At 47.4% G+C, this 20501-nt stretch overlaps 1 pseudogene; it reads right to left on the bottom strand.

Moving 5' to 3' along the window:
* Positions 1-998: 998 nt before the first annotated feature.
* The window catches only part of LOC124660447, a 51692-nt pseudogene continuing 32189 nt past the window's right edge, over positions 999-20501 (bottom strand).

Genomic DNA, 20501 nt, shown 5'->3' with positions numbered 1-20501 from the left:
GAAACTTTCATCCTGGGTGGGGGCTCAAACCAGGACAATAGATGGGAGGCTTCATCTGGGGAGGCTTATCTGGTTTTTGCATTATCTGGGGGGGGGGGGCTTACTTGGGGAGGATTAGTCAGGCAAACAGTAGTCTCGGCTGGTGGGTATAACCGGGACTAAAGATGTTTTTTTGTCATCTACAAAACTGTTGGTGGGATAAGGACGTGTGGGTAACCTTTAGTCCCGGCTGGTGGGTGCAACCGGGACAAAAGATGTCGGCCGGATAAGAACGCATGGGTGGACGTACTGCTCGATGAGATAAAGCATGTAGCGCACGACGCCCCTGTCGAAGAACAAGACGAAGAGATAACCGGTGCCGTGCCTATAAAAGGAGCATCGATACGCCTTGCCAAGCAGATCAACAAGCCAAGCAGAGTTTCGTTCCCATGGATGAAGAAAAGGGTTGGGAAATCTCCCATGGCATGGCTTCTCGAAGATGTCGTTGGTGCACACGCCCTACGGCATCTTCGGAAGCTGTGCCTCGGAAAAAATTTCTGGCAAGCCTCTGAACGACTACATCTCCTCTAACAGTGTTGGGGAAAGGGTTGGGAAATCTCCCGTGGCACAGCTTCTCGAAGATGTCGTGGGTGCACACGCCCTACGGCATCGTCGGAAGCTGTGCCTCGGAAATTTTTTCCGGCAAGCCCGTGAACGACTACATCTCCTCTAACAGTGTTGGGAAAAGGGTTGGGAAATTTCCCGTGGCACAGCTTCTCGAAGATGTCGTTGGTGCACACGCCCTACGGCATCTTCGGAAGCTGTGCCTTGGAATTTTTTTCCGGCAAGCCCATGAACGACTACATCTCCACTTTTAATATCTTACATACAATTATGATTACACAAAAATAAATGGGAAATTGATTGCCATGTTGAGATACTCATTTGTGCCATGAACATTCTTCAATTAACTTGATGATGGAGCGTCTTCATCATTTAATCTTCTTCGGCCGTAACCATGGAGCATCTTCATCATTTAACTTGATGCTTGGGTCAATGTTCACTGTGAAGGGTGGAATTTCATCAAACTTATTATAATCTTCTGACATGTCTGTCTTGTCCTCCACTCCCACGATGTTTCTTTTTCCAGAAAGAACTATGTGGCGCTTTGGCTCATCGTATGTGTTGGGGGGATGACCCCCGGTATGCCAAAGGCATGCCAAACCGGATGGTTTGGGATATCAAGATACCGGTTTAAAGTTTAATCCGGACTGTGAACTTAAGCGATTGGCTAAGGAAATCTATGCCGGTATGCCTAGGATGGGTATGCCGGAATGAGCTAAGAAGATACCGGATTACCGGTATAGGCTACACTTTAGCACGTCGGCAAGACTGGTCAAAGATCCTCTCAAGAGCTAGAGGACAAGGATGACCTAAGCAAAGTAACTTTAAATGAAGCCCTGACGCCAAAGCAGAAGGTGACGTTGAAAGCATCCGGAGGACGTCAGCCTCCCTGATTAAAGAAGATACCGGCGTCACCGGTGATTAAAGTAGCTTTGTAAAGTAGTTTGTCTGTTCAAAGATGCCATTAGGGTTTATTAGGGTTCCTTCCTCTGTAAGCCACCCTCTCCCCTATATAAGGAGAGGGGGCATGCTCCTTCGCGGGCATGTAAGCACTGATGATCAATAGGGAGATAGTGAACAACCTTGTATCCAAAAACCTGTAACCCTGTTTGATCATGGAATAGAGAGATCTAGTGCAGAGTTCTTCCTTGTGCCTTTCTTCTTCTACCTCTGGCCTAGGCCAAGTTCTTGAGGAAAGCATCCGGAAGTTCATCCAAACTGATCAACAACCCTCCCCCGAATCCTCTAGCGCCCATTCGGCCCCAACTTAAGCCATCCCATGGCATCTGTCTGTTCGCCACGACGACAGTTGGCGCCCACCGTGGGGCATGAAGCGGCGCTTGCTGGAGTTCACATTCGGGCGGGCATCCTCGACGTCGCCGGCGAGCGAACGGCGTCTGTGCTCGTGCAGCGTATCTACTCCATGGACTTCATCAACGACAATGCGGGCTGCTTCGCCAACGACGGCAAGTTCCCCCAGAACGGCCGCATCATCGAGTTCGGCAGCCACCATGTCTACTTCTGCACCGTCCCTGTGCCCCAGTACCTCTCGCTGGTGCTGGTGGCACCGGATCCGCCAAGGTGGCTATGTGCTGGCCGCGCTGCCGGCAGCGTGGAGGTGATGATGGCTGGCGCGGCTGGTGCTGGCAAGGAAGCTGTGGAGGAAGGCGCAGGGCGCACAGCGTCTACGCGCCCGGCAAAACCACCGCTGGAGCGCGACGAGGGCGCTGCGGGAACATCTACCGCACCACCGGAAAATCCTCTCCAAGCGGCGATGAGCGTGCTGGCGACGCCCATCGCACAGAACATCGACCCGGCAGCGGCGCAAGCGGAGCTGGAGGCAACGCGCAAGAAGCTGCTCTCCGGGGGCGCGGACATCATCCGGGCTCAGCGCGAGCTGAACTTAACCTTACGTGAGTACAACTCTGCCCACGGCTTTGCTTCTGTTAGCGCTCAGGCTGCTAGGATATCGGAGAACCGGCTTAAGGCTCGCAATCTAGATCAGGATTTGCGTAAGGAAGTTCTTGCCGGCAAAAGTACCTCTGCATCTGTGAGCATCATAGAGAAACCCAAGTACAGTAGTCCGGATAAAACAATAAAAGCTGCTAAGGCTGCTATGGAGATGTGTGAGTCGCTATCCGGAGATGCACTAGCAAAGCAACATGATAGAGTTAGAGAGTTGCTTGATACGATACAGGCGCAAAATGATGAGCTCGCTAGAATCAATAAAGCAGCGCTCGAGTCAAAATCAATCCGGTCGACAAAAGTTGCCAGGAGCAAGTCTCATGGGCAGGCATCGTCCCCCCATCCGGATAAAAGAAAGGAAAAAGAAATGAATGTGCGGCAGATGACCGTGTATGATCCGGTTCTTGCCGGAAAACAAAAAGCCGGGCCACACGAAGCCGGAGGAAAAAGCTATGGGGCAGGTCGTGGCTATGCCGGAAATGGCTATGCCGGAGACAATTATGCCGGTAGACATGAAACCATGCAAAATTATCGAGCAGCAAGGGCAGCGTATGTTGAAGAGGAAATGCCACCACCAAGGTACCGGCAGGCAAGAGCCGCGGAACCGGTAAGATATGACGAAGCAGATTCCGAGGTGGAACGAACAAGAACCTACCGGAACCCTTTGGGGGAACGTGTGGGAGAAAGATTCTTGCCAGGCGAGGATGCGAGGCATGATACGTCTCAAACGTATCTATAATTTCTTATGTTCCATGCTACTTTTATTACAATACTTGAATGTTATATACATACTTTACAGCATTATTATACATTTTCCGGCACTAACCTAATAACAAGATGCCGAAGTGCTAGTTGCTGTTTTTTGCTGTTTTTGGTTTCAGAAATCCTAGTAAGGAAATATTCTCGGAATTGGACGAAATCAACGCCCAGGGTCCTATTTTTGCACGAAGCTTCCAGAAGTCCGGAGAGGAAACGAAGTGGGGCCACGAGGCAACGACACGCTAGGGCGGCGCGGCCTGGGCCTGGGCCGCGCGGCCCTGTTGTGTCGCCACCTCGTGTGGCCCCCTGACCTACCCTTCCGCCTACTTAAAGCCTCCATCGCGAAACCCCCTGTACCGAGAGCCACGATACGGAAAACCTTCCAGAGACGCCGCCGTCGCGAATCCCATCTCGGGGGATTCGGGAGATCGCCTCCGGCACCCTGCCGGAGAGGGGAATCATCACCGGAGGGGCTCTACATCATCATGCCCGCCTCCGGATTGATGCGTGAATAGTTCATCCTTGGACTATGGGTCCATAGCGATAGCTAGATGGTTGTCTTCTCCGCTTGTGCTTTCATTGTTATAGATCTTGTGAGCTGCCTAACATGATCAAGATCATCTATTTGTAATGCTACATGTTGTGTTTGGCGAGATCCGATGAATATAGAATATTATGTTAAGTTGATTATCAATCTATCATATATGTGTTGTTTATGTTCTTGCATGCTCTCCGTTGCTAGTAGAGGCTGCGGCCAAGTTGATACTTGTAACTCCAAGAGGGGGTAATTATGCTCGATAGTGGGTTCATGCCTCCATTAAATGCGGGACGGTGACGTAAAGTTCTAAGGTTGTGGATGTACTTGTTGCTACTAGGGATACAACATTGATGCTTTGTCTAAGGATATTTGTGTTGATTACATTACGCGCCATACTTAATGCAATTATCTCGTTGTTCGCAACTTAATACTTGGAAGGGGTTCGGATGATAACTCTGAAGGTGGATTATTTAGGCATAGATGCATGCTTGGATAGCGGTCTATGTACTTTGTCGTAATGCCCTGATTAAATCACATAGTAATCATCGTTGATATTTATTGAATCTTTATTTGTCAATTGCCCGCTCGTAATTTGTTCACCCAGCATGTTAGTTATCTTATTGGAGAGACACCTCTAGTGAACTGTGGACCCCGGTCCATTCTTTTACATCTGAATACATTCTACTCGTTTTACTTGTTCTTTGCAAACAAACACCATCTTCCACTCGATACGCTTAATCCTTTGTTTTCAGCAAGCCGGTGAGATTGACAACCTCACTCGTTACGTTGGGGCAAAGTACTTTGATTGTGTTGTGCAGGTTCCACGTTGGCGCCGGTTTCACTGGTGTTGCGCCGCACTACATTCCTCCACCTACAACCTTCACGTGCTTCTTGGCTCCTACTGGTTCGATAACCTTGGTTTCTTTCTGAGGGAAAACTTGCTGCTGTGCGCATCACACCTTCCTCTTGGGGTTCCCAACGGACGTGTACATTTACGCGCATCAAGCTATTTTTTCTGGCGCCGTTGCCGGGGAGGAAAGGTAAAAGGTACTCATACTGCGGATCTCGGCTACTAAGCTATTTTCCGGCGCCGTTGTAAGTACTCGAAGCTATTTCCTTTAGATCATGCAATTGCATCATTTGGTTTCTTGTTTACACTAGTTAGGCATAATGGAAAGTAACAATGAGCTTCTTATTCTATTTCCTGAGTTAAGACATGGATTGTTTGCTGCGAAAATTAAAAAACCTATGGAATCTTATTTGCATGCTTGGTAACAATGATATTAGTATGAACGCTTTGAACACCATTGTTGTTAATGATATGGAAAATTCTAAGCTTGGGGAAGCTGGTTTTGATGAGCATGATATTTTTAGTCCCCCAAGCATTGAGGAGAAAATTTTCTTTGATGATACTTTGCCTCCTATTTATGATGATTACAATGATAGTGGTCTTTTGGTGCCGCCTACTATGGAGAGTAAATTTTATTATGATTATACTATGCCTCCTACACTTGATGAGAATAATAATGATAGCTACTTTGCTGAATTTGCTCCCACTACAACTAATAAAATTGATCATGCTTATGTGGAGAGTAATAATTTTATGCATGTGGCTCATGACAAGAATGTTTCATGTGATACTTATATTGTTGAGTTTGTTCATGATGCTACTGAAAGTTATTATGAGAGAGGGAAACATGGTTATATGCATCTTAATAATATTAAGTTTTCCCTCTTTATGTTGAGAATCTTGAAATTGCGCTTGTGTTGCTTTTCTATGCTTGCCACTTTGTTCTTCATGAATCTATTTGTGTACAAGATTCCTTTTCATAGGAAGTGGGTTAGGCTTAAATGTATTTTGAATTTGCTTCTTGATGTTCTCTTTTGCTTCAACTCTTCTTTCTTGCGAGAGCATCATTAAAATTGCTGAGCCCATCTTAATGGCTATAAAGAAAGAACTTCTTGGGAGATAACCCATGTGTTTATTTTACTACAACAATTTTTGTTTTGTTGAGTCTTGGAAGTTGTTTACTACTGTAGCAACCTCTCCTTATCAAGTTTTTGTGCCAAGTAAAGTCTCTATGGTAAAGTTGATGCTAGATTTGGATTGCTGCGCGAAACAGACATTGCTGTCTGTCACGAATTTGAGCAGAAGTCTCTGTAAAAAAATCAAAAAAAATCTGCAAATTTACGTGTGTGATCCTCAGATATGTACGCAACTTTCATTAGTTTTGAGTTTTTCCGTTTGAGCAAGTTAAGTGCCCCTTCCAGGTTCGTCTTTACGGACTATTCTGTTTTTGACAAATTCTGCCTTTTATTTTGCGTTGCCGCTTTTGTTAAACTGAATGAGTTTCTTTGTTCCATTAACTTTCAGAAGTTTTGTTCAATGTCCAGAAGTGTTAAGAATGATTGTGTCACCTCTGAACATGTAAATTTTTATTATGCACTAACCCTCTAATGAGTTTGCTTGAAGTTTGGTGTGGCAGAAGTTTTCAAGGGTCAAGAGAGGAGAATGATATATGATCAAGAAGAGTGAAAAGCCTAAGCTTGGGGATGCCCCCGTGGTTCATCCCTCCATATTTCAAGAAGACTCAAGCGCCTAAGCTTGGGGATGCCCAAGGCATCCCCTTCTTCATCAACTTATCAGGTTTCTTCTAGTGAAACTATATTTTTATTCCGTCACATCTTATGTACTTTACTTGGAGCATTTGTGTGCTTTTATTTTTGTTTTGTTATTTTCATACTCTGAATAAATGCATGCTCATGTGTGGGAGAGAGACACGCTCCGCTTTTTCATATGAACACTAGTGTTCTTCGTGTATGCTTTTAATGTTCAAGGGCGAAAGTTGATCGCTTCACTTGTTGTTATTTGGTTGGAATCAGAAAATGCTTCATATGGTCTTGAATAATTTGATACTTGGCAATTGTTTTGAGCTCTCATAGATCATGTTTAAGCTCTTGCATCATGTAGTTTAATCTAGTAGTGGAGAACTACCGTAGAGCTTGTTGAAATTTGGTTTGCATGATTGGTCTCTCTAAGGTCTAGATATTTTCTGGTAAGAGTGTTTGAGCAACAAGGAAGACAGTGTAGAGTCTTATAATGCTTGCAATATGTTTTTATGTAAGTTTTGCTGTACCGGTTTATACTTGTGTTTGCTTCAAACAACCTTGCTAGCCCAAACCTTGTACTGAGAGGGAATACTTCTCGTGCATCCAAAACCTTGAGCCAAAACCTATGCCATTTGTGTCCACCATATCTACCTACTATGTGGTATTTTTCTGCCATTCCAAGTAAATACTTCATGTGCTACCTTTAAACAATTCAAAAGCTATTATCTCTTATTTGTGTCAATGTTTTATAGCTCATGAGGAAGTATGTGGTGTTTTATCTTTCGATCTTGTCATTTACTTCGACAGACTTTCACAATGGACTAGTGGCTTCATCCGCTTATCCAATAATTTTGCAAAAAGAGCTGGCAACGGGGTTCCCAGCCCCAATTAATTAACTTGCATTAATAATTCTCTTTACATGTTTTGCTCTGATCTATCAGTAAGCAACTTAAATTTGCAAATAGACACTCCTCCATGGTATGTGAATGTTGGAAGGCACCCGAGGATTCGGTTAGCCATGGCTTGTGAAAGCAAAAGGTTGGGGGGAGTGTCATCTAATAAATAAAACTAAAGTACATGTGTAAACAAAAGAGAAGAGGGAAGATCTACCTTGCTGGTAGAGATAACGTCCTTCATGGGAGCTGCTCTTGAAAGTCTGGTTGATAAGGTAGTTAGAGTACCCATTACCATTCGTTGACAACAACAAACACCTCTCAAAATTTTACTTTTATGCTCTCTATATGATTTCAAAACTTGAAAAGCTCTAGCACATGATTTAATCCCTGCTTCCCTCTGCGAAGGGCCTATCTTTTACTTTATTGTTGAGTCAGTTTACCCATTTCCTTCCATCTTAGAAGCAAACACTTGTGTCAACTGTGCATCGATTCTTACATACTTGCTTATTTGCATTCATCATATTACTCTGTGTTGACAATTATCCATGAGATATGTATGTTGAAAGTTGAAAGCAACTGCTGAAACTTATATCTTCCTTTGTGTTGCTTCGATGCCTTTACTTTGAATTTATTGCTTATGAGTTAACTCTTATGCAAGTCTTGTTGATGCTTGTCTTGAAAGTACTATTCATGAAAAGTTTTGCTATATGTCATCTATTTGTCAAACTATAGATATTGCTTTGAATCACTCCATTCATGTCATATGCTTTACAATAATGTTGATCAAGATTATGATGGTAGCATGTCACCTCAGAAATTATTCTTGTTATCGTTTACCTACTCGAGGACGAGTAGGAACTAAGCTTGGGGATGCTGATACGTCTCCAACGTATCGTTTACCTATCCTCTATGTGTTGCTCATTACAAGTTTATATCCCGAAACATCTTGATTTGCATCCCCTTCACTATAAGTTCAGGAGTATTATTTAGTTCACGGCCAAAATGAAGTAATTGCACTTGGCACATGTTGGTTCACATTCCCTCCTCTTTAGCTTTTGCCATCGTAACTTCTATTTTTGGTTTACATCCCCTGCTCTGTAGATGTAGCCATCATAACTTCATCTTGCTCAGTCGTTGTTACAAAATTTATAGCCTGCTACTATGTTGTTCATGCCAATTTTGTACTCCCTGAACATGTTGGTTTGCATGGGACTCGACAGTAGTAAGTCTGTTGTTTCATTCTAACATGCTCTGTTATATTGGCTATTGGTATGCGGCATGCACTCTTTGTTTGCTTATTGTGCGCATTACAATGATCTTGTTATAACGACGAAATGATGAGTTCCAAATTCTTTGGAAAACAATATTGTAGTGTCTTTGCCTTTCCATTGTTGCTGTCTTAACTTGTAATGTCTTTGTTTCGGATATAGGTGCTGCATGGACAACTTAAAATATTGCCGGATCCCTTCATTGTATTGCTAGGTTTAATTACCATTCAATTTCTGTGGGTTCTGTAATATTTTTTCAATGCCTTGCAGCTGATGTAATATTTAGTTAGTTTTTATAGTTCTTTCGCGCATTTTTTCTTTGGTGCTTGTGGTAAGTGAGGCTATCCGAGAGAAATCAATGCTGCGTAAATATTCTCAGTATCTAAATCACGAATTCCCATCCCTTAAACGGCCCAATTAAGCGAAATCACATATGTGCCGGCCCGCAAAATCCTAAAGCGCCTATTACGCGGCATATAAACAGCAACTAAACGGGCTGGCCCACTTACTTATTGGGCCAGCCCACTTGATTTCCTGTGGACCCCACACTTTTATTGGGCCGGCCCACTTGCTTTAAGGTGGACCCCACCCACTACTGGGCCGGCCCACTAACTAGTTGGGGCAGCCCAATTGCTTTTGTGGTGCCCCCCACATACTAAATGGGCCGGCCCTTTAACAGGAAAGTGGGACCCACCTGTGTTTTTGGCCCGGCCCACTAGCGTGTTGGGCCGGCCCACTTGCTATATGGTGGACCCCACATACTAAATGGGCCGGCCCTTTAACGAGAAAGTGGGACCCACTGTGTTTTTGGCCCGGCCCACTAGCGTGTTGGGCCGGCCCACTTGCTATATGGTGGATCCCACATACTAAATGGGCCGGACCTTTAACAGGAAAGTGGGACCCACCAGTGTTTTGGCCCGGCCCACTATCTTGTTGGGCCGGCCCACTTGCTATATGGTGGACCCCACATCCTAAATGGGCCGGCCCTTTAACGCGGAAAGTGGGACCCACTGTGTTTTTGGCCGACCCACTATCTTGTTGGGCCGGCCCACGTGCTATATGGTGGACCCCACATACTAAATGGGCCGGCCCTTTAACGGGAAAGTGGGACCCACCGGTGCTTTTGGCCCGACCACCGGCTTGTTGGGCCGACCCATTTGATCAAATGTGAACCCCACCTACTAAATGGGCCGGCCCGATAGCAGGAAAGTGGGACCCACATGCTAATTGGGCCGGCCCAATAACTTCTTGGGCCGGCCCAGTTGCTTTAATGTGGACCCCACTTTGTAAATGGGCCGGCCCGATACCAAGAAAGTGGGTCCCACATGTCTTGTGGGCCGGCCCTTTTCTCGTTGCCGGTCAAACGAGTGCATTCGGCCGGCCCACATGCTTAGTGGGCCGGCCCATTAATGTTTTGACCGGTCAACCTTAGAGGTTAGGCCGGCCCACGTAACTAATGGACCAGCCCAGCTATATAGTTGACCGGTCAAACTAAGTCGGCCGGCCCGGCCCGCAAACTTAATGGGCCGGCCCGCTTAAGACGTGGCGAGGCCTCGTGTGGGCCTACCATCTACCACGGGGTTTCAGCCGGTTAACGCCGTTAGCTCGTCGGTTAATGGCGTACGCCACGTGTCGGTTGCATGACATCGGCGGTCAACGGGCTCCGGAAACACTTGGGCAACGGTCCGATTTTCCGTGGCGGAAGGGCGCCCAAGCGCGACGGACCGAAAAAATCGTCGTAGGACTTTGCCTGACGTAGTTTCCACAACAGAACCCATATCGTCGGGTTAGGCCCATAGGCGACGAAAAATACCCCTTAGCGGACGATTTTGAGACGTTGTCTATCAGAACTTTTCTTGTAGTGTACCATTATGAATGATTTGCTTAACCCTATTGCACCAGAAATTACCAAAGCCCATAGCTTTTTGACAATCAAGGAGAAACTCCCAATTCACTTTATCAAAAGCTTTCTCGAAATCAAGTTTGAGGATAACCCCCGTTTGTTTTTTGCTATGTGTGTGGTGCATCAACTCATGAAGGGACATAATGCCGTCAACAATATTACGGTTTTTTATGAAAGCATTTTGGTGAGTACTGATGATTTTATGCAAGAAAGGCTACACCCTGATAGTAAGAACTTTGGTGAGCAACTTGTAAATGCATCTGAGTAAACAAATAGGTCTATATTGAGTTATCTTATCGGCATCTGATATTTTTGGGAGGAGGGTTATAATGCCATAATTAAGTCTTTGAACATCAAGGAACCTACATGGAAGGCATAGAACAAATTCATGATGTCACCTTTTACAATATCCCAACAATGTTGGTAGAACTCGATAGGAATATTATCGGGACCCGGGGCTTTATTCTTTTTCATAGAGAAAAGAGCATCCTTAACCTCTTCCATAGAGAAAGGTTTGCTAAGGATCTCATTGTCAGCATCGTTTATTTTTTCATGTGGTTTCCACATATCATGGCTAAATTTGAAAAATGTTGCCGGGTGCAGGTCCAAACAAGCTTTTGTAGTAAGTTGTAGCATGATCTATCAAATTATCCGTCCCTTCAATCACAAGGTCATTATCCTTTAAGTAGAGCATGGTATTTTCCCGTTTGCGACCATTAGCCACACGATGAAAGTAGCTTGTATTCGAATCCCCCTGAAGGAGCCATTTTTCATGAGACTTTTGGTACCACGGGAGTTCTTCATTAGCATATAACTCCATGAGTTCAACAGAAATAATGGTTTTTCGAATGCTTAAAGTGGGGGGTAAATCAGAATTTTCCTCCAAAGCCTCAAGAATTGCCAATTCCTCTTTAAATTCCAACTTTCTCTTCTTGCCATGGCCATATATATTTGAGCCCCAGCCTTTGAAGAATTTTTTAAAACGTTTCAACTTTATATTAATGATATCAATAGGATCATTACTGTAAACCTTTTTCCTCCAAATCTCAGTCACTAAAGGAAGGAAGTCATCCTTTTTAAACCAAGTCGTATAGAATCGGAATTCTCTACTCTTAACACTAGCAGTTGGAAGGGATCCCGAATCAAGTAAGAGAGCATTGTGATCGGAGAGCTCTCTAACCAGCTTCCTAACCGAGACCAAAGGGAAAAGGTCCTCCCAGTCAGGGGATGATGACCCACAAGTATAGGGGGTGTATCGTAGTACTTTCGATAAATAAGAGTGTCGAACCCAACGAGGAGCAGAAGGTGTTGACAAGCAGTTTCGATGAAGGATTCACTGTAAATGCTCACATACAAGTTTTCAGGGGGTTTTGATATAGCAGATAAATAAAGTACAAGTAAGTAAAATGCGAGAGTAATAATTGCAGCGAGTGGCCCAATCCTTTTTAACACAAAGGACAAGCCGGTTTGTTTACTTATAATGACCAAACGTTCTTGAGGACACACGGGGATCTAGTCTAGTGCTTTCGCTTCATATAGTTGATTAATCTTCATTGTTTTGATAAGTGTTGTGTGGGTGAACCTATGCTAATGCACCGCCCTTCCTAGGACTAATACATACTTGTGATTATACCCCTTGCAAGCATCCGCAAATACAAGAAAGTAATTAAGATAAATCTAACCACGGCCTTAAACTCTGAGATCCTGCTATCCCTCCTGCATCGATATACCAACGGGGGTTCAGGTTGCTGTCACTCCGGCAAACCCACAATTAGCAAGCGAATACAAGATGTACTCCCCTAGGTCCATAAAGGTGAAGTATCATGTAGTCGACGTTCACATGAAACCACAAGAAGAATAACACCACAACTTAAATATCAAACCATTAAATATTACTCAACATAGTTCACTACTAACATTTAGACTTCACCCATGTCCTCAAGAACTAAACGAACTACTCACGAGACATCATATGGAACATGATCAGAGGTGATATAATGGTGAATAACAATCTGAACATAAACCTTGATCCAATGGTTTCACTCAATAACATCAATAACAAGTAGTAATCAATACCGGGAGAGTTTCCCCTACGAAATACCCAAGATTCAACCCTAGATGTTACAGCGGAGACGAGGTGCAGCGGTGGAGATGGCGGTGTCGATGGTGGAGATGATGATGATGATGATGATCCCAATGAAGTCCAGCTCGATGACGGTGATGATGGCGTCGATTTCCCCCTCCGGGAGGGAATTTCCCCGGCGGATTCCTGCCCGCCGGAGAGCTCTTTTCTCTCTGGTGTTTTCCGCCCCGCAGAGGTGGCTGTGTCTCTTCTCGCTTATCCCCCGTGCCTTAGGTTTTCGGTATGATGAAGTACGTGAAAGAGAGGAGGCCGAGGGGGGCTGTGGGTCCGGCTGCGCATTCGGTTAATATGGTTAATTCGGTTCGGTTTATTCGGTTATACGTAAATACGGTTTCAATACTTCGGTTAATACGGTTACGTATAAAAATATGATTTGGTTTCGGTAATAACCATTAAAATTCGGTTCGGTTTCGGTAATAACCAAACTAACCAAAGTTGACGCGAATTTTGGATTGAAAAGTAACTTTTATGGCCATATATTTAATTTTCTGTATTTTGTATGATCGTACTAAAGATTTTGCAAGAGAGCGAAACAAGAAAGAAAGAAAATTCGAACAAACTAAAATATGGATGTATTTTGCATGGACGTACGAAGGTTTTGCCAAAGGGGGAAAGAAAAAATAAATACAACTAGGCCATCTAACATATGCGACCATGTGAAGTATCGAACTTGCAATCTGTGGTTACCATTTACCAGGCGGACAAACAAAAGGACCAAGCCACCAGGCCACCTTACATGTAGGCTTTTCAGTTTAGGTGCTATATTAAGGCTACGTTTGAAGCTGTGCTGGCCGGGATTTTATGTTGCTCTATTCGTTCGGTTTCTTTCGGTTTAACCATGGTTTTTCGGTTAAAAACTGAATTAACTGAAGTTCTTTCGGTTTGATGTTTTACTAACTGAAACCTAACCATAAAACCATAAAAACTGAAATTTAGTTTCGGTTAGGTTTTTTCCGGTTCGGTTTTTGGTTTCAGTTCGGTTATGCACAGCCGGAGCTATGGGCCCCCTCCCCACAAGGCGGCGCGGCCAGGGCTGGGCCCGCGCCGGCCTATGGGGGGCCCATGGCGGCCCTCCTCAGCTCCTCCTTCTGGCTGGCTCATTCTTCTGGAAAAATAAGATCTTCGGTATAATTTCCGTCAATTGTTGATCTTCAGAAATATGGTATCCTGACGGTGCTTTTTCCAGCAGAATTCTGACTCCGGTGAATAATTCTCCAATAATCATGAAACATGCAAAATAAGTGAAATAACATAAGTATCATCTCTAAATATGAAATATATCAATGAATAACAGTAAATTATGATATAAAATAGTGATGCAAAATGGACGTATCAACTCCCCCCAAGCTTAGACCTCCCTTGTCCCCAAGCGAAACTGAGCTCAATAAACAAGACCACATGTTTATGAAGTGAAGAGTCGATAAATAAAATACGGACAAGAAGCATCATATTAATTCACACAAGACATTCTAGTAAAAATCCTCCTCATATAACTCAACTTGAAATAAGTAAAGAGAAATCACAAATAGAGGTGCATAGGAAATCATAAACGGTTATGGCAAACTTTGTTCTTGGTTAGAGAACTATTAATAGATTTGTGCTTATCTTCTGAGCAAAGCCTTTATGTCAGAACTTTATGGCCAGGATTACATCATTAATCATAAAAATCTCCTCATAATCATTGATACCCTTCAAAGTCATATTCATTCAGATAAAATTTGTACTAAACAAGGAAGAGTAAAAGGCACAATTAAATAGATCATAATATAAATGGTTGGATCACAACAACTCAATTGCTTGCATGAGATGGAGGGAAATAGGTTTACTGACTCAACATAAAAGTAAAAGATAGGCCCTTCACAGAGGGAAGCAGGGATTAAATCATGTGCTAGAGCTTTTAAGTTTTGAAATCATATAAAGAGCATAAAAGTAAGATTTTGAGAGGTGTTTGTTGTTGTCAACGAATGGTAGTGGGCACTCTAACCCCCTTGCCAAACAGACCTTCCAAGAGTGGCTCCCATGAAGGACGTTATCTCTACCAGCGAGGTAGATCATCCCTCTTCTCTTTTGTTTACACATGTATTTTAGTTCTATTTATGGATGACACTCCCCTCAATCTTTGCTTTCACAAGCCATGGCTAACCGAATCCTCGGGTGCCTTCCAACATTTCTCATACCATGGAGGAGTGTCTATTGCAAAATTAAGTTGCTTACTGATAAATCAGGGCAAAACATGTGAAGAGAATTATTAATGAAAGTTATTAATTGGGGCTGGGAACCCCGTTGCCAGCTCTTTTTGCAAAATTATCGGATAAGCGGATGTGCCACTAGTCCATTGGTGAAAGTCCGCCCAACAAGATTGAAAGATAAAACACCACATACTTCCTCATGAGCTATAAAACATTGACACAATTAAAGAGTAATATAGTTTGAATTGTTTAAAGGTAGCACATGAAGTATTTACTTGGAGTGGCGCAAAATACCACATAGTAGGTAGTTATGGTGGACACAAATGGCATGGGTTTGGTTTAAGGTTCTGGATGCACGAGAAGTATTCCTGATGCGCGTAAATGTACACGTCCGTTGGGAACCCCAAGAGGAAGGTATGATGCGCACAGTGGCAAGTTTTCCCTCAGAAAGAAACCAAGGTTTAATCGAACCAGGAGGAGCCAAGAAGCACGTTGAAGGTTGATGGTGGCGAAATGTAGTGCGGCGCAACACCAGGGATTCCGGCGCCAACGTGGAACCTGCACAACACAACCAAAGTACTTTGCCCCAACGAAATAGTGAGGTTGTCAATCTCACCGGCTTGCTGTAACAAAGGATTAACCGTATTGTGTGGAAGATGATTGTTTGCAAGAAAACAGTAAAACAAGTATTGCAGTAGATTGTATGCGATGTAAAGAATAGGACCGGGGTCCACAGTTCACTAGAGGTGTCTCTCCCATAAGATAAAAGCATGTTGGGTGAACAAATTACTGTCGGGCAATTGACAAATAGAGAAGGGCATAACAATGCATATACATGACATGATAAATATAGTGAGATTTAATTGGGCATTACGACAAAGTACATAGACCGCCATCCAACTGCATCTATGCCTAAAAAGTCCACCTTCAGGTTATCATCCGAACCCCTTTCAGTATTAAGTTGCAAAGCAACAGACAATTGCATTAAGTATGGTGCGTAATGTAATCGACAACTACATCCTTAGACATAGAATCAATGTTTTATCCCTAGTGGCAACAGCACATCACAACCTTAGAACTTTCTGTCACTGTCCCGTGTCAATGAAGGCATGAACCCACTATCGAGCATAAATACTCCCTCTTGGAGTTAAGAGTAAAAACTTGGCCAGAGCCTCTACTAGTAACGGAGAGCATGCAAGATCATAAACAACACATAAACAATAGATTGATAATCACCATAACATAGCATTCTCTATTCATCGGATCCCGACAAACACAACATATAGAATTACAGATAGATGATCTTGATCATGTTAGGCAGCTCACAAGATCCAACAATGAAGCACAATTAGAAGAAGACGACCATCTAGCTACTGCTATGGACCCATAGTCCAGGGGTGAACTACTCACTCATCACTCCGGAGGCGACCATGGCGGTATAGAGTCCTCCGGGAGATGAATCCCCTCTCCGGCAGGGTGCCGGAGGCGATCTCCTGAATCCCCCGAGATGGGATTCGCGGCGGCGGCGTCTCTGGAAGGTTTTCCGTATCGTGGCTCTCGGTACTGGGGTTTTCGCGACGAAGGCTTTAAGTAGGCGGAAGGGCAACGTGGGGGGCCACACGAGGGCCCCACACCACAGGTCGGCGCGGCCAGGGCCTGGGCCGCGCCGCCCTATGGTGGCGGCGCCTCGTGGCCCCACTTCGACTCCTCTTCGGTCTTCCGGAAGCTTCGTGCAAAAATAGGACCACGGGCGTTGATTTCGTCCAATTCGAGAATATTTCGTTACTAGGATTTCTGAAACCAAAAACAGCAGAAAACGACAGAACTGGCTCTTCGGCATCTTGTTAATAGGTTAGTTCCAGAAAATGCGTAAATACGACATATAATGTGCATAAAACATGTAGATATCATCAATAATTTAGCATGGAACATAAGAAATTATTGATACGTTGGAGACGTATCAGCATCCCCAAGCTTAGTTCTGCTCGTCCCGAGCAGGTAAAACGATAACAAAGATAATTTCTGAAGTGACATGCCATCATAAACTTGATCATACTATTTGTAAACATATGTAATGAATGCAGCGATCAAAACAATGGTAATGACATGAGTAAACAACTGAATCATAAAGCAAAGACTTTTCATGAATAGTACTTGTCGTGGTATCGTCATGACATATGCCATAGGGTGGCTAATCGATGTGGTTCCTTGTGGTCTCACGGCGGTATCCGGATGCGGGTATGGGCACGAGCGACACGGCGACGTACCCAGGTTCGAGGCCCTCCGATGGAGGTAACACCTCTACTCCTGCTATGAGTGTATATGATAGTGACACAGTACAAAGGTGCTCCTTGAGCTGTATATCCGGCTGCTCCTGAGAGGCTAAGGTAGACGAAGGTCTCTCTCACAGGGCAGCGCTAAGACTAGTGAATGAGAAGTGATCGATCGTCCCCCGCACGAGGGGGTAGCCCGGCTTATATAGGCACCGGTACTTTACATATAAGTCCCTAGAGTCTAGTGGCCGGCATGGCCGGCTCCGGCTCCCGCTCCTTCCCGAGGCGCTGACATCAGGGAGCCGTTGAGCGTAGTGGCACGTCCCATCCGCCTGCTCGGGTCAGCGGCATGGCGAGGTGGTGTCGTTGTCGCCATAATGCTCTGTAGCGCGTACGGTCCGACGTACACCATGATGGCCTGTCTGGCGCGTTGCACTGCTGCTCTACAGTGCCCCGTACTTTACGGGAGATGAGGTCAGCGTGGACCTTTGAACCCGGATCACCTACCCAGTTCCTTCCGGTGCAAGACTCGCCAGCCTCGAGTCGGTCTGAGGTACAAACCCCAGTCGGATATGGCTTGTAGAAGCCGGCCCAGCTACAGCGTTGAAGGCCGCAGCCAGGCCGACTAGGACTTAGAGCCAGCCGGCTTCCGAGGCAGCCGGCCACGGCTCCAGCCGGCTGCTCCTCAGCCGGCCTTTGCCGCGAGCCGGCCGTCCTCAAGCCGGCCGCTCCACGTCCATTGCCCTACCCGGGGTCTTCCCCCCGACATTAGGCCCCGAAGCTGGCAAGGTCCTGTGTTGAGAAGGACCTAGGCAGGTTTCCCTGGCTTCTATATATCTCTCGCTTGTTCCTGGTGGCTCCTGGAGGGGCTAGCTGAGAATTTTCATTCAGCCGGCTGCGCCCTCGCCCGGCTCGCCTCGTCCGGCTTCCTCCAGCCGGACGCCTTTTTTGCTCCTGTTGTTTCCACTTTTTCTTAAGTGCTGACGATGTTTTCGGCTTGTTGCCAGAGTTTGGGGCCGGGTCGATTTTATCGTTCGGCTCCGGCTTGGGCGCACCGGCAACTCCGCCGCCTCGAGTCCCGCGCCCGACTTGACCGTTCTGACGGCTTCGTCAGCGTGGCCGTTTCGTATGGTCACATCGCTGTCTCCACCGGATCCGGTGCGGCCGCGAGGAAGTGGCGCGACGGTTTCTGGTAACCGCAGCGGTCGTGGGGGCAGTTATGGCCGCAGTAAATCCCGACGTGGCCCACGATCGCCACGTGGCCACGCAACCGGCGCGCCGGGCGGCTATAAATGCCCCCGGTGCGGTACGAGGCGCCCTCTTCTTCTTCCTCGCTCTCGCACACTCTTCTCTCTTTCTCTTCATCCGAGCGCTCTCGCACGCCGTCGCTTCTTCCCCGGCGACCTCCTGGCGAACTCCGGCGATCCTACGCGGCCGGAACTCTCCGCCGTTCGGCAGCCGCTCGCGCGCCAAGCCGGCGCCACGGGGCCCCGCGGCTCGACGCTGCGCTCGTCGCCACCGCGCTCTCCTCCGGTGAGAAGCGGTTCCTCCTCGCCTTTTGATCTCTCCTGGTCTTCTTCCTCCTCTTCTTCGTCCATGGCTCAACCGAGCGGCTCGTGGAGGGGGTCTTACATGCACGACGACGACATCGAGCGTCTGGTGCGCCTCCGCCGGATTCCTCGGGAGGTGATCACGAGGACACCCGGCGAGGAGAACGAGCCCACGCCGGAACCCGGCGAGCGCGTGGTCTTCGGGGCGCATTTCGACCGCGGGCTGGGTCTGCCGGCTTCGCGCTTCTTCCGCCGATTCCTAGATTTCTTCGGTCTGCAACCTCACCACTTGCCGGCCAACGCCTGCGTCCTCCTTAGCTGCTACGTGGCTTTCATGGAGGGCTACGCCGGCTTTTCTACCTCAAGTCGCAAATGACTGAGGGCCGCCTGAGGACCTGCGGCGCCGCCTCCATATATCCCCGCGCCGGCTCGCTCTTCCCGAAGATTCCGACTGTCGACTCGGTGAAGAACTGGCAGATGTCGTTCTTCTACGTGAAGAACGCCAACCCAGCCTTCGACTGGATCAACTTGCCGGAGTACAATCCGGCTCCTCCGACCACCCGGCTCAACTGGGGTCACAACGCCAAGTCGGCGGATCCGGACGCGGAGGTCAACCTCCTGTGGGACTTCTTGGGGGAGTGCGTCACTGGGGGCCGGCTGAGCGCCGAGGACCTCCTCTGCACTTACATGGAGCGCCGGGTGCTGCCACTCCAGGGCCGCGTCCACAAGATCGGGCATATGTCCGGCCGGCTGGATCCGACCCGGACGTCGAAGGTGGCGCTCACCAAGGCCCAAGTTGCTCACCGGGTGAACAACATCACCAAGGCCAACATGCCGGAAGCCTGGGAGTGGGGGCTGCCGCCTTACGACCGGGCCGCGCCGCCCGAGCTGGTAAGTTGATGTTTCGGCTTGCACCTTTCGACTTGCGACTGCGTGGCCCACTTGTTATACATCTGTTCTTGCTTTCCAGATTTTCCCCCGCCAAGGCATCGAGGACGGTGACTTGGCGCACAAGATCTGGACGCCGGATCACGTGGATCCGGCTGACCAAGCCGGCGACCAAGCCGGCGACGATGACCTGCCGGTGGTGCCCGACCAGGGCGGCCAAGGGGAGCACAACCCGCCGCCTTCGCCGGAGCAGCGGGAGGAGGAGGAGGAGGAGCCGGCCGCGTCCACCACGGGACCGATCCGGGCGGTGCCTCTGCGCACGAGGCCGCCTGCCGCCTCGGCGACTTCCGCGCCCCAGAAGAAGAAGCGAGCCGCCGGCGGGAGCACGGCCAAGCTGGAGAGCCGGGCCAAGAGACAGCGCCAGCAAGGGCCCAAGAAGGTCCCGGAGATGGCCGGGTAAGTCCCTTTTGTTTTCTTCATTGTTTGATTCCTTTTCTTTCCTTACTTTGCACTCAACTTCTTTTGTTTGTTTGACTAGGGCCGCCATAAAGTTCACCCAGGGCTGTGCCTCTGGGCCGGCTGCTCGTGTTGCGCCGCCGCCTCGTCGGCAGAGGGAGCCGACGCCGCCGCCTTCGATACTTGCGCGCGCGCCGCCCGTTGTTGTTGTGCCGCCTGCGGCCACGCCGCCTGCTGCGGGGGCGTCTTCTTCGGCTGCGCCTCCTTCAGCGCCGGGCCAGGGCGCCCAGGGCGAGTCGGCCCAGAGGCCCACTCTTGGCGACCTGTTTCCACACCGCGCGCCGCTGTTGGGGCCGGCGGCTGGAGCTGGCCGAGGTGTGCCACCAGCGGCAGGAGCTGGAGCCGGCGGAGCTGCGCCGCCTGAGGAGCCGGAGGTGGTTCCCACCGGGCCAGCCGCGCC

Source organism: Lolium rigidum, chromosome 6, assembly GCF_022539505.1.
Source record: "Lolium rigidum isolate FL_2022 chromosome 6, APGP_CSIRO_Lrig_0.1, whole genome shotgun sequence".
NCBI classification, from domain to species: Eukaryota; Viridiplantae; Streptophyta; class Magnoliopsida; order Poales; family Poaceae; genus Lolium; species Lolium rigidum.
The sequence above is the reverse complement of the archived record's forward strand: the minus strand, read 5'-3'. Positions and strand labels throughout refer to the sequence as shown.